Source organism: Miscanthus floridulus, chromosome 10 (genome assembly GCF_019320115.1).
Source record: "Miscanthus floridulus cultivar M001 chromosome 10, ASM1932011v1, whole genome shotgun sequence".
Taxonomy (NCBI): Eukaryota; Viridiplantae; Streptophyta; class Magnoliopsida; order Poales; family Poaceae; genus Miscanthus; species Miscanthus floridulus.
Window position 1 is genome coordinate 25986847 of NC_089589.1, and position 12451 is coordinate 25999297.

General features: G+C 45.0%; 1 pseudogene; it reads left to right on the forward strand.

Moving 5' to 3' along the window:
• Positions 1-223: 223 nt before the first annotated feature.
• On the forward strand, positions 224-3948 carry LOC136485650 (wall-associated receptor kinase-like 1; annotated as a pseudogene).
• Positions 3949-12451: the final 8503 nt, after the last annotated feature.

Genomic DNA, 12451 nt, shown 5'->3' on the forward strand with positions numbered 1-12451 from the left:
TGACCAGGGCATATGCAGCTTGCAAGGACGTCCAAAATTGCAGCTGGTGGCAAAGCTCGGAAGTGACGGACGGGCAAGCATTATGTGGACTTCATTTTTGCCATGGTCTCATTCCGCCATGCACTTGCACTACTGCTAGGTTCACACACACACACACACACACACACACACACACACACACAAAAAAAAAAACTGAGCGAGATCAAGTTTGGCGAGGGTGAGAGCTTAGACTATCAAGATAACCTTGCCAATGATGCTTTGTGCGGCACTATTATTCTCTCTGGTGATTGTTTGGTCTCCAGTAGAGACGTCGTCGACCACCGTGCTAGCAGCCTCCGGAAGCATCATGGCCGGAGGAAACAGGACGTCGTTGGACGGCTGCCCGACGAGCTGCGGCAATCTGACCTTCGCCTACCCATTCGGCGTCGGAGCGAATTGCTCCCGGGGGCCCGATTTCAGCTTGATCTGCGACGACGACGCCAGTCGGTCCCCGAAGCTCTTCTTGCGAGATGGCATCACCGAGGTGGTCGAGAGCATCGAAGTTAACATCGCCGGCTGGTATCAGGACGTCGTCTGGTCCTCCATCTGGCGTGCCATCCCATGAACTCCGGTGTACGCGTTTACAACATGTCCCTGGAAACCCCTGGGAGGTCCTTCTCATTGACACCTCTGCAACATTCAGTGTGACAGGCTGCGACCTGGATGTGTACTGGATCGATCAGATGACCAGCAGGCCTGTGTTTGGTTGCTCAACTTGGTGCCCCGGCAGCGAAGAAATAATCACGGAGGGTGGCGGCTAGCTACAACTGCAGCGGCATGGGATGCTGCTCTGTTTTGGTGCAAGACGTTTCCAGATATCTATTCAGCTCAGTTTCGTCCACCGGAAAAGCAGTAGCATCGGCGGCCTCCAGATCTTCTAACCGGAACTCTCTATTGCGGGATAGAATCACCGTTGTTACCAGTAATTCCACCCTGCTCTTTTGGAACATCGTCGACCAACCCAACTGTGCTTCCGCCGAGAAGAACCGGACAGAGTATGCTTGTATATCAGCAACCAGTCATTGCAACGACGACACAACATTTGGCTTTGGCTACACCTGCGAATGCGAACCAGGCTTCACAGGCAACGCCTACATTATTGACGGTTGCACCGACGACATATTGGTACCATTTTTTTTTTTTGAAATCATATTGGTACCATTTCATATCTACTCTCCTGCTGCTTCTAACATAATTGTTGTAGCCTCAGCCATGCTTAGCAAATATCTAGGCCTCCATGTTCATTCTCACCCGATGCACTGGGAAAAAAAATCTTAGAAATTATCACAGAAATAGAAACTTTAGACATTTTATTTGTATATCCTAATCACCATTATCAATAATAACCATTGGATCTATTTGTTTTATAAAAGATTCCCACCACTACCATTATGAAAAAAATCCATAAAGTACCCCCTAAATTTTTATTCAAATTACCCACCATTGTCATTATAAAAGATAACTCACAATAACCCCCCTAATTTGAATCTAAATTGTCCACCTATGCCATTATGTAAGATATTTCAAATAAGTCCATAAATTTGTATCAAATTAACCACCTCTATCATTATGAAAAAATTTAAAGTTCACTTAATAAGTAATTTTAAGTGTAGAAATGTGTATTTACTCATATTGTTGGTATTTCTTAGATGTATACAATTGTAATGTCACTTTATATTTTGGCAACTGATTGAGTGAAACAAATGTTTTACTTATTTATTTGTTTATTACCATGAAAAAGTGTAGCATACAAAATGACAAGTCGATTTATGCACAGTTACCTTTTTCGTTTGGAACTTGAATGCATGGTTAACATGTTTCTTACTGAAACTAGGGTATAATCCAAAAGGAAACAGAGCTAACTGTACCCGTCACTGTGGAAACATCGATGTGCCATTTCCCATTTGGCTTAGAAGATGGTTGCTTCGCTATGGAAAAATTTTCGCCTCTTCTGCAAAATGCGACATCATCAGCTGTCCTCCAGTTGGCACCTCATCGGGATGATGACATCAGTCTCCAAATTAACGAAGGGATACTTACCTACACTGAAGAAATAATGAATGCGCCCGGTTTTAATATTTTTTATGGTTATGGTTTGACAAGCAGCTCTATGCAATGGGTTATTGCTAATCTAAGCTGTGCTAAAGCTAAACAGAATACATCTGGGTATGCTTGTGTGAGTATCAACAGCAGGTGTGTGGAGAGTGTGAACACATCTGACGGCTATTATTTTGGATACCGCTGCAAATGCACAGATGGCTTCCAAGGGAATCCGTACATTCGGAGTGGTTGTCAAGGTACGACATCTCCTCCTTTTATCACTCACTTCGAAACTCTCTCTGCGTTGTCACATCTTCGATCTGGTTTGCAGATATTGATGAGTGGCCTTCAGCAAGACATTTGTAAGGGCCAGACTGTGCAGTAATATAGAAGGAAGTTTCAAGTGCATTGAATGCCCTCCGAAAGACGATATATGATCAGGCAAATAACCAGTGTACTAGAACAAAGCAGCAGGTTCTGCTCATAGGTATCGTTACTGTTGTTACTAAATAACAACATCATTTGCTGCTCATATTTATTATTGTTATTGCTAATAATATTTCTATTGCAAAATAAGGTACAATATATATAAGGAGGTTATGTTCGTGTCTATATAGGTATTATTATCGGACTTTCGGGAGGCTTCAGCATCGTACTCCTGGCCGTCCTTGCATTATTTCTTCTCCGTAGATGGAGAAGAAACATTCAAAGCAACTACGGAGGACTTATTTCCAGAAGAACCAAGGTCTTCTTTAGAACAGTTGACGTCGCCTGACAAAAACAAATATTTTCTCTCTTGAAGAGCTAGAAAAGGCAACAAATAACTTTGATCCCACACGTATCATTGGACATGGTGGCCATGGGATGGTCTATAAAGGCATTTTATCTGACCAACGTGTTGTTGCAATAAAGAAGTCTCTAGTCATTGAGTACAGCGAGATCAAGCAATTCATCAATGAAGTTGCAATACTTTCTGAAATAAATCACAGAAACATCGTGAAGCTATTTGGATGTTGTCTCGAATCTGAGGTTCCATTGCTAGTATATGATTATTTTCCAATGGATCATTGACTCAAGTTCTCCATGATGAATCACGAAATGATGTTTCTTTGTCTTGGAATGATTACATAAGAATCGCCACGGAAGCTGCAGGAGCTTATCATATCTCCACTCAGCAGCTTCAATATCAGTCTTCCATCGTGATGTGAAGTCCCTCTAATATACTCTTGGATGGTAACTACACAGCAAAAGTTTCAGACTTTGGCGCTTCAAGATTGGTTCCAGTTGATCAAACACACATTGTTACGAATGTACAGGTACATTTGGTTACTTAGATCCGGAGTATTTCTATACGAGGCAACTAAATGCGAAGAGTGATGTGTATAGTTTTGGGGTGGGTACTTCTAGAGCTGCTTGTTAGAAAGAAGCCTATTTCACAAGTAACTCAGGCTTGGTCAGAACTTGTCAAACTACTTTCTTGAGGCATTGAAAGAGGAGGAATCACTGATATAGTTGATCCTCAAGTTGCCCAGGAAGCAACCAAGGAGGAGATCAGCAGCATCGCCTCCATTGCGGAGATGTGCTTAAGATTACGTGGTGAAGAAAGGCCTACAATGAAGCAAGTGGAGATGGAATTACAGATTTTACGAAAGAAGCAGGTGAGCACTTGCCAAAGCAGCCCAGAAAATGAGCAGCAAAATGAAACAATATTGCTAACTCGAAGAGCTAAAGCTACTTGCCAAGCATTTGCCACAGAACCAGGTCAGGGAGCCAATTTACCACTGGAACACAACCAGCGATGTTATAGTTTAGAGGAAGAGTTCATGGAATCTGCCACCCTACCACGCTAGATGTGCTTATTGAGTATGATTGATTTAGTGCCAGTGGTTATCCATCTATAATGTATCACTCACCAGCAGGTCGCCTATAGTAACTTTATATATATAGAACCAGCGTTTCACTGGCTTTATTTGGTGTATAATTGGAGTATTTATCCGTACGTGAAGATATAGCTGTTCTTCGCGTTAGAATAAACATTATTCAGAACTTTGAAAAACTATGAGATTGTGCCAGATAAATAGTAATCTGATTTATCATTTACCTGTTTCCGTACACATGTAAAATAAGTTGTCATATAAATAGTGCACACGTATATTTTAAGTTTTTAACCAAACTAGTGCGCATTGGCTCACTAATTTATATTAGGAGAAAACACGGAGGCATGCTTCTGTTTACTGCAGCACCACGCGCCACCTATAAATTGAAGTTGTAACAAAGTCTCCACCCTGGTTATTAGGATTCCTCCCTTGTTCCACCTATAAATTGAAGTTGTTAACAAAGTCTAGATCCTGGTTAGCTCCTTCTTTTCTTCTAGAATAGAGTCCATATGTTTTTATAACAATATCATCAATCGAAATGCCGATTAGTGCCCTATGGACCATTCATTAATATAGCCAAAAAGCATCTATACTTGCAACTTTTCCATAACAGCACTTAGTTTTGCTATTAGTTATTATTAAAATAATATTATTTAAAAAGAAAATTCCCCGCGCAGCACCATCACACCTGGTTGGCAGCACTGCAGCAGCAGCAACAATAATCTGTTAGGCTCGGCTCACTTGGATATAGTAGCGTGTGGGCCGTGAGGTTTGTACATTTCCAGGACGTGTGGCTTTGCAGCCTCACTAGCTGTTCGTTTCCACTCTGCTAAAAAAACACTGTTTCATTTCCACTATTTTTTAATTATCTTCATTCACAAAGTCTATACTTTCCTTTAAATAAATAATACCATATACTTTATCTCTTTCCGTTCTAAATTAAGGCCATTTTAGCTTTTTAAATTATAATAAAATACTTCCTCTGATTTTATTTGCTTATCATATTAGCTTTATCCTAAATCAAATATTTATACTTTTGACTATCGATTTAAAAAAATAATATATATGTTTATGACATAAGATTTAAATTTTAGATTCACTATGAGAAATACTTTATAATATATAATTCATATGTTGTGAAATAATAGTAATACTTTCATAATTTATAATCATATGTTGTGAAAACAATAAGGATTTTTTTGAAATGAATGGTCAAAGTTAGTAATGTTCGACTTAGGACAAAGCTAATGTGACTTGTAAAACACACGTATAATGAAGTGTATAGCAAAATTAAGACAGGACGATTTATAATTTGGAACCAAGATGGTATATATATATAAAAGAAAAGACAGAAAGCCTTATACATATAGCACCACATTTACGGAAGAGCGACCCTAATGGATCCCTTTTTTTCTAAAACACAAGCTAGTTTTTTTTTTGAACTCATCAATTCCTCTTTCCGAACTCAAAGTTGCCACCAAATCCTTTTTCCCAATCAAGGTTTGTAAATCTCTCCCTATAGGCTCCGCTATCTCGAGATATAACTATTTGCTCATATGTACTACCTCCGGTCCATTTTATCTGGCGCACACGTATATCAAAATTCAAACTTTAATAAATTTGACTAATAATTAGGCTAATAATTTTTACTATTATAATACAAACTTTATATGATTAGATTTGTAAGGAAAATATACTATCAATGATTATAAGTTTATAAGCATAAATAATATATATAAAACAAATGAATGATCAAAGTGTAATCTATGAGACCGTATCGTTCTGACTTGTCCTAGATAAAATGGACCGGAGTGAGTATAATTTAATCGATATACCTCTATTGGACCCGCTATGTAGAACACTGTTCCCAACTTTGATTGGCCCAGACTTCACTCCGGAGAACCGACGTACTAAGGACCTGTTTAGATGCCATTCAAATTTTAAGTTTTTTTTACTCTCTCACCATCACATCAATTTTTAGCCGCTGCATGGAGTATTAAATGTAGGTAAAAAAAATAACTAATTATACAGTTTAGTTGGAAATCACGAGATGAATCTTTTGAGCCTAGTTGGTCCACGATTGCGACAATATTTGTCAAATAAGACGAAAATAGTACTTATTTATCAGGTTAAAAAAAAAAATTTGCAAAGTGAACAAGGCTAACTCCTCGTTGGTAGGCGTCGAACCTTGCGGCACGGCACCCCAGTCTGCACGCGATGGACTAGAGGCCGCACGCGACGACTTGACAGCGCTCGCCCGCCACTGTCCTGCTTTCAGGCAAAGACTTGACTAACCGACAGGACGACACGGCAAGCGTTATCAAAAGTTCAGAACCTCCCTTTCACATTCATCTCGAGCTGATCACACACACACAGCCACGCACACAACCACCGTTCAATGATTCAATCGCCGTTGCACTTGCACTGCTAGCTTCGTAATAAATCTCTGAGCGAATTATATAGCCTCTAGGCGACTCGAGGAAGTTGCGTCTGCGTTGGTGTGGCGGTTGGTCCTGTTTTCCATCCGATCCCCTACGGTTACTGAAGGATCGGTTGCTTCCTGATCTTGTTTGTTCATCAGAATCGTGTTTCCCATCGCATCCACCCGCCGAGATTGAGTGCGGCTTTGCTTTGAGTGTGTCTCTGTGTTCGTCAGGCTTCCCCGCCCGGACGTCGTATTCGCGACGGTTCGGGCTGGGCAGCACAATGGCCGGTGTTGAGGGGTTGCTGGAGAATCTGCGGGGCGGAAAGGAAGAGCGTATGTATCAATCTTGAGTCGGCAGAGAAGAAGGATGATGATCAAGTGCAGGCTGTGGGGAAGTTGCTCTCGGAGAAGTGGACAAGGCCGGAGATCATTGAACAAGCGGTGGGGTGGATATGGTGTCCGGTGAAGGGGATTGAATGCAAGGATTTGGGAGAAAACATCTTCCTTTTCTCCTTTAATCAGTGCAAACATAAGGTTGACAAGTACCCTTGTGTGTTCGTTTTGTGATGAGTGATTGTTAATGTGATCCACGAAGTAGGTTGAGTGGTGACTAACCCTACCATGGCGAAAGCTATGTGTGCGACATGTCTTTTGGCTTGTGTTGTACAGGTGTGGAGCTCGGATGCGGTGGTCGACGGCGAGGTGAAGGTCAAGGAGGACGTGCCGTGCCGACAGACCGGGAGCGGTGAAGGACGGACGTGAGACTTGGACCGAGGGACCCAGAGGCTGGGTGACTAGCCGCGGTGGCTGACACTTGGGACATCGACAAGTGCAAGAAGACATGGAGTGACGGTGTTGACCGGGTCAAGACGGCGGGCGCGTGAGTCGAGCGAGGCTCAGGAGGACTTGGCGGGCCGGCCGGTCGAGGACGGCGGTGACACGCGTCGGATGGCGGGGGACGCGTATGGAGTACGCTACTCGCGGACGGTTTGATGGTTTGGACCTCAAAACCATCGGATGGACGGTTTACGGGTTTGGGCCTCAAAACCCGGGCGGAGGTTCCGAGGAGGGACGGACGGCACGTGGCGGCATCGGGGAGTTCGCGTTGAGGCGAAGCTACCGATGAGAAGGCGCGGTGGCCGTCGGATCAAGATTACACCGGGTTGGACAACAACGCCCTTGGGCTTAGCGGTTCAACTCATTTGTATCCAGGGGCAAAACTGGGAATGTGTAATAGCCCTGTTAAATAGGATGAGGGAGCCCCATCTCCCTCACCTCCTCCAGTTTTCATTTTCTCCTTTAGGGTTTCTTCCTCTAGTTTGCTTCCATGTATGAGAGAGGTCCACAACTCAAATTGTGACTTGGTTTTGAAGGAATCGGTGGCCGTAACTACCGTATGCCCTCCGGGATTCATGATTTAGTTGTGTTCTTGATGTGATTTTGGTGTTCTTCACGAGCTCCTTTTGTCCCCTCTTGTTTCCCCTCTCGTTTCTTTGTTTTGGGATGGTTTTGGTTCGTTCTTGTTGCCTTGGATCGATCAATGACATGAGTAGAAGCTTTCCACCGAAGGAAATCCACTAATTCCTCATGAGATCGCAGATCCGAGCAATTTAAGTTCTTGACCTATTTTTTGGGGGGATTCTTCAATTCCTTCGATTCACGGAGTTAGAGTTTGTTTCAGGCCATGATCCTTTAGAGGTTGCCTTTCTACTCGCTTGTGAACCCTTGTGCAAAGTTTCAAGTCATTTGGAGTTGATTTGATCAAGTTATGGCTTGATTTGATTTTTCCCGAGAAACTGCTCGTTCATACCGGACGTGTCCGATATGATCTAGGACGTGTCCGATATTTCTCACTTTGGAATTTTGAGCTGAAATTTGGTGGAGACCTTCCCTTGGTGTCTAAAGAGCTATGGTTAAAATTTCATGATTTTAGGACACCATTTGATGGGGTTTTGGATTTTTCTCTTTTGGTCAGCTTGCTGCTGAAAATACCGGACGTGTCCGATATAATACCGGACGTGTCCGATATTTGCAAGAGCAGTGCTGTTTTATTTTGGGAGTTGGCTCGTTTGGGCTTCGATCTGTGTGCCGTTTGCTCTGTGGTGACCCACTGTGTTCTGAGGGAGCATCCACCCTTCTCTAGGGTCGTGGTCATCAAGTCTTCGTGTATGCTTTTTGGGGATTGATGTTGGGACAGTGGTCGAAGATTTCGAAAGAAATTTGAGGCTCCCATTCACCCCCCCCCCTCTAGTCGCCGTTTCCGGTCCTTCAATTGGTATCAGAGCCGGTTAAGGATCATTCCACCTTAATCAGTCCGTGATCCACGAAGGCGACATGGAGCGTGGTTCCGGCAAACCACCGCACTTTGATGGGTCCAACTATCCTTATTGGAAGATCCGCATGTCTGCGCATCTCCAGGGGATTGATTGGCTCGTCTGGGAAATTTGCGAGGATGCTACTTACGTTGTGCTCCCTGTTGCGGCCCGTACCACCCAGGATCACAAGGATCAGCACAATGCAAATAGCAAAGCTCGCAGTGTGCTTTTCTCGAGTCTTTCGCTTTCTGAGTTCGAGCGTGTCTCCGATTGTACTACAGCTCAAGAGATCTGGGTGAGGCTTTAGAGCTATCACGAGGGGGACCGCACAGGTCAAGACCAGACTCTACGAGACGTACAAGCGCGAGTAAGAGAACTTCTCTCAGTTTGATGGCGAGTCCATCGATGCCATGTTTTCCTGCTTTCAGACTATCGTCAACAAAATGAAAGCGAACAAGGCCAACCTACCTTATAGTGATCATGAGAGGGCGCTCAAGCTTCTCTATGCCCTTGATCGAAAGGTATGGGATGTGAAGGTGTCGGCGATCATCGAGTCGGCCAACTATGACACCCTCACCGTCGACGAGCTTTTCAGCAAGCTCAAGTCCACAGAGATCGACTACCAAACCCAAGCCAAGCTCAAGAATCCTTCTACACCAACCATGGCTTTGGTCTCAGGTAGTGGTTCAAGTTCATTGACTAACCCTTCACAAGCTTCTTTCTCTTTGTCGTGCTTGATGTCAGTCACAGAGGAGCAGCTGGAGTCTCTTGGGGATGATGAGTTGGCACTCGTCATCAGTCGGTTCTCTCAGTTTCACAACAACCGTTTGAACCACCGACGCAGTGGTGGCCCGAAGGAGGGATGCTATGGATGTGGAGATCCGGACCACTTTGTCGCGCACTGCCCCAAGAATAAGCCCTTCACCAACAAGTACGACTCCGGCAAGCGCAAGGATAAGTGTGACTACACCTCCGGCAAGCACAAGGCCAAGGGTGGCTTCGACAAGGAGGCGATCAAGAAGGCATACCGCAGGAAGGCCAAAGCTCAAGAACGCGCCTTCCTCGCCTCCCTCAGCGACCTCGACGACGACTCCGACGATGATCACTCTTCTTCTCCCTCGACCGACGATGAGTCCGAGAAGAAGCGCGAGGACAAGCTCAACGGTCTCTGCTTTGTTGCCAGTGCAAACCGTGGTGGGTTTTGCACTATGGCGGTTGATGGTGGAGCAAAGCTCAAAAAGGACATCGACGTCGACGACGACAAAAATGAGGTACCGCCCACACTTGACTCACTTATGCTTGAGCTTGATACTATGAATGATACATTGATGAGTCAAGATAAGTTGCTTAAGCGTGCTGCCCGTGACAGAAAAGAGTTTAAGGACCAGCTAGAGGTTGCTTTGAAGGAGTTGGAGCTTGCCAAGAGTGGTGTAGTGGTGTCAGAGGAGGAGGAGTGCGATGAGTGCGCTATACACATGTCTAACCTCTCTGACTTGCAATCCAAGTATGCTGTTTTGCTTGATGAATGTGATGAGCTGAAGTCTCGTTTTGGGTTGCTCGGTGCATGCAAGTCCTGCTCAGGCTTGCAATCTAAGTTGGCAGAGAAGGTTGCCAAACTTGCTGAGTTTGAGAAGGCCAACTCAGATAGCACCACCACTACATGTGTTTGATGTGAAGCTTTGGTGTTGGAGCTTGAGTCCTGCAGGCACGACAAGATGGGAACCGAGGAAGAAAACACACAACTTCGGTCCATCTTGAGATGGGTGTCGTGCAGTGAGCCTCAGTTGGGCATGATGGTGAGCCAGTTCAGGCGGGGAACTGACTCATCGGGAGTAGGCTTTGCTATAGGTGGGAAGGGTGAGCATGTCTATGGTAAGGTTGGTGAACATAGTGGTTTGAACCCAAGTGAGAAACCCACCAACACTCCCAAATTGATCAAGATCCCTCCACCAGAGTCTACCAAGCCTATGATCAAAGATGGTGTGTTTGAAGAACCACCAAAAGCTCCACCATCCAAGCAAGTTTGGGTTCCCAAACCGAACCACTTTCGGAACTCACTCGATACTCTACCCAACATCTCTAGTGCACCCCTTCCTAAAGCCAAAAAGCCTCAGAGAGTGAACCACATCCACAAGAGAGTGAGTCAACCACCATCCAAGAGAGACGTGAGGTACCACTGTGATTATTGCCATAGAGATGGTCATTTGGCTGAGTTTTGCTTTAGGAGGAAGAGAGATGAGCGGCGTGAGTACGAGTTGAACAACCGGAACATGTACCGTCCTCCCCATGGCGTACATGTACCGCCTGTTCAGAGGCACAGTGTTAGGCCTAGAGGTGCAATGCCTCAAGGTGCTAGGCCTCAGGTGGCGAGACCACGTGGTGGTCGTGCCCGGCGTGGCCCAAGTCATGATCTATATGACTCTGGACCTCGCGACGGTGGCTTTCAGTCCCACACTCCTAGCGGACCACGTTTCCCCCCATGTGGTGATCGCTTCTCTCCAATGGGACATGGCATGTATGGTGTTTTTCCTAACACTTTTCCAGGGCAAATGACTCAACACTGGTATTCTCCTCATTTCACTAACCCCAGTGTTGTGCCATTTGCTCACCCCCTGTCTTTCTATTGATGCAGAGCGGAGGCCTGGAGAACACGTGGCTTGTTGATTCCGGCTGTTCGCGCCACATGACCGGAAGTTCCAAATGGTTCTCCAGCCTCGACCCCATACAATACAAGGAGTACATCACATTTGGGGACAATAGCAAAGGTAAGGTGCTGTCTCGTGGGACCATTCGGGTCAATGAGTCTTTTATCTTGAAGGACGTTGCTTTGGTTTCAAGCCTGCATTTCAATTTGCTCTCTGTTTCGCAACTCCTTCAAGATGGGTTTGAGGTGCGCTTTAAGACTGGACTTTCTCGTGTGCTCGATTCTCAGGGACATCTAGATTGTCAGATTGTTCCTTTTGGCCGAGTTTTCAGAGCTGATTTCTCTTAGTCTTTCGGTTCTTCTCGCTGTTTGGTTGCCGGATCTTCTTCTGATTTGTGGAAGTGGCATAGGAGACTTGGTCACTTGAGCTTCGATCTCCAAGTGAGGTTGAGTTCTCTTGACATGATCCGAGGATTGCCCAAACTTAAGTTTGAGAAGGATCTGGTATGCCATCCCTATCGCCACGGAAAGATGGTGGCTGCTTCCCATCCTCCAGTGACTCAGGTCATGACCACGAGACCCGGTGAGCTACTCCATATGGACACTGTTGGTCCGGCTCGGGTTCGGTCAGAGGGAGAGAAGTGGTACGTTCTTGTGATCGTGGATGATTTTTCTCGTTATTCTTGGGTGTTTTTCATGGAGGGCAAGGACGAAGCATTTTCTCATGCTTGTGACTTGATCTTGAGGTTGCAAACTAAGTTACCAAAGAATGCCATACGAGCTATCCGCAGTGACAATGGCACTGAGTTCAAAAACTCTCAGTTTGACACCTTTTGTGCTTCCTTGGGTCTTGAACATCAGTTTTCTTCACCCTATGTCCCTCAGCAGAATGGTGTTGTTGAGCGCAAAAATCGGACTTTGGTTGAAATGGCTAGGACGATGCTCGATGAGCATAGGACTCCTAGGCGTTACTGGGCCGAAGCCATCAACACCGCCTGCCATGTTTCAAACCGCATTTTTCTTCGTGCTTTCTTGAAGAAGACATCCTACGAGTTGCGGTTTGGGCGTCCAGCCAAGGTGAGTCATTTTCGAGTCTTCGGTTGTAGGTGCT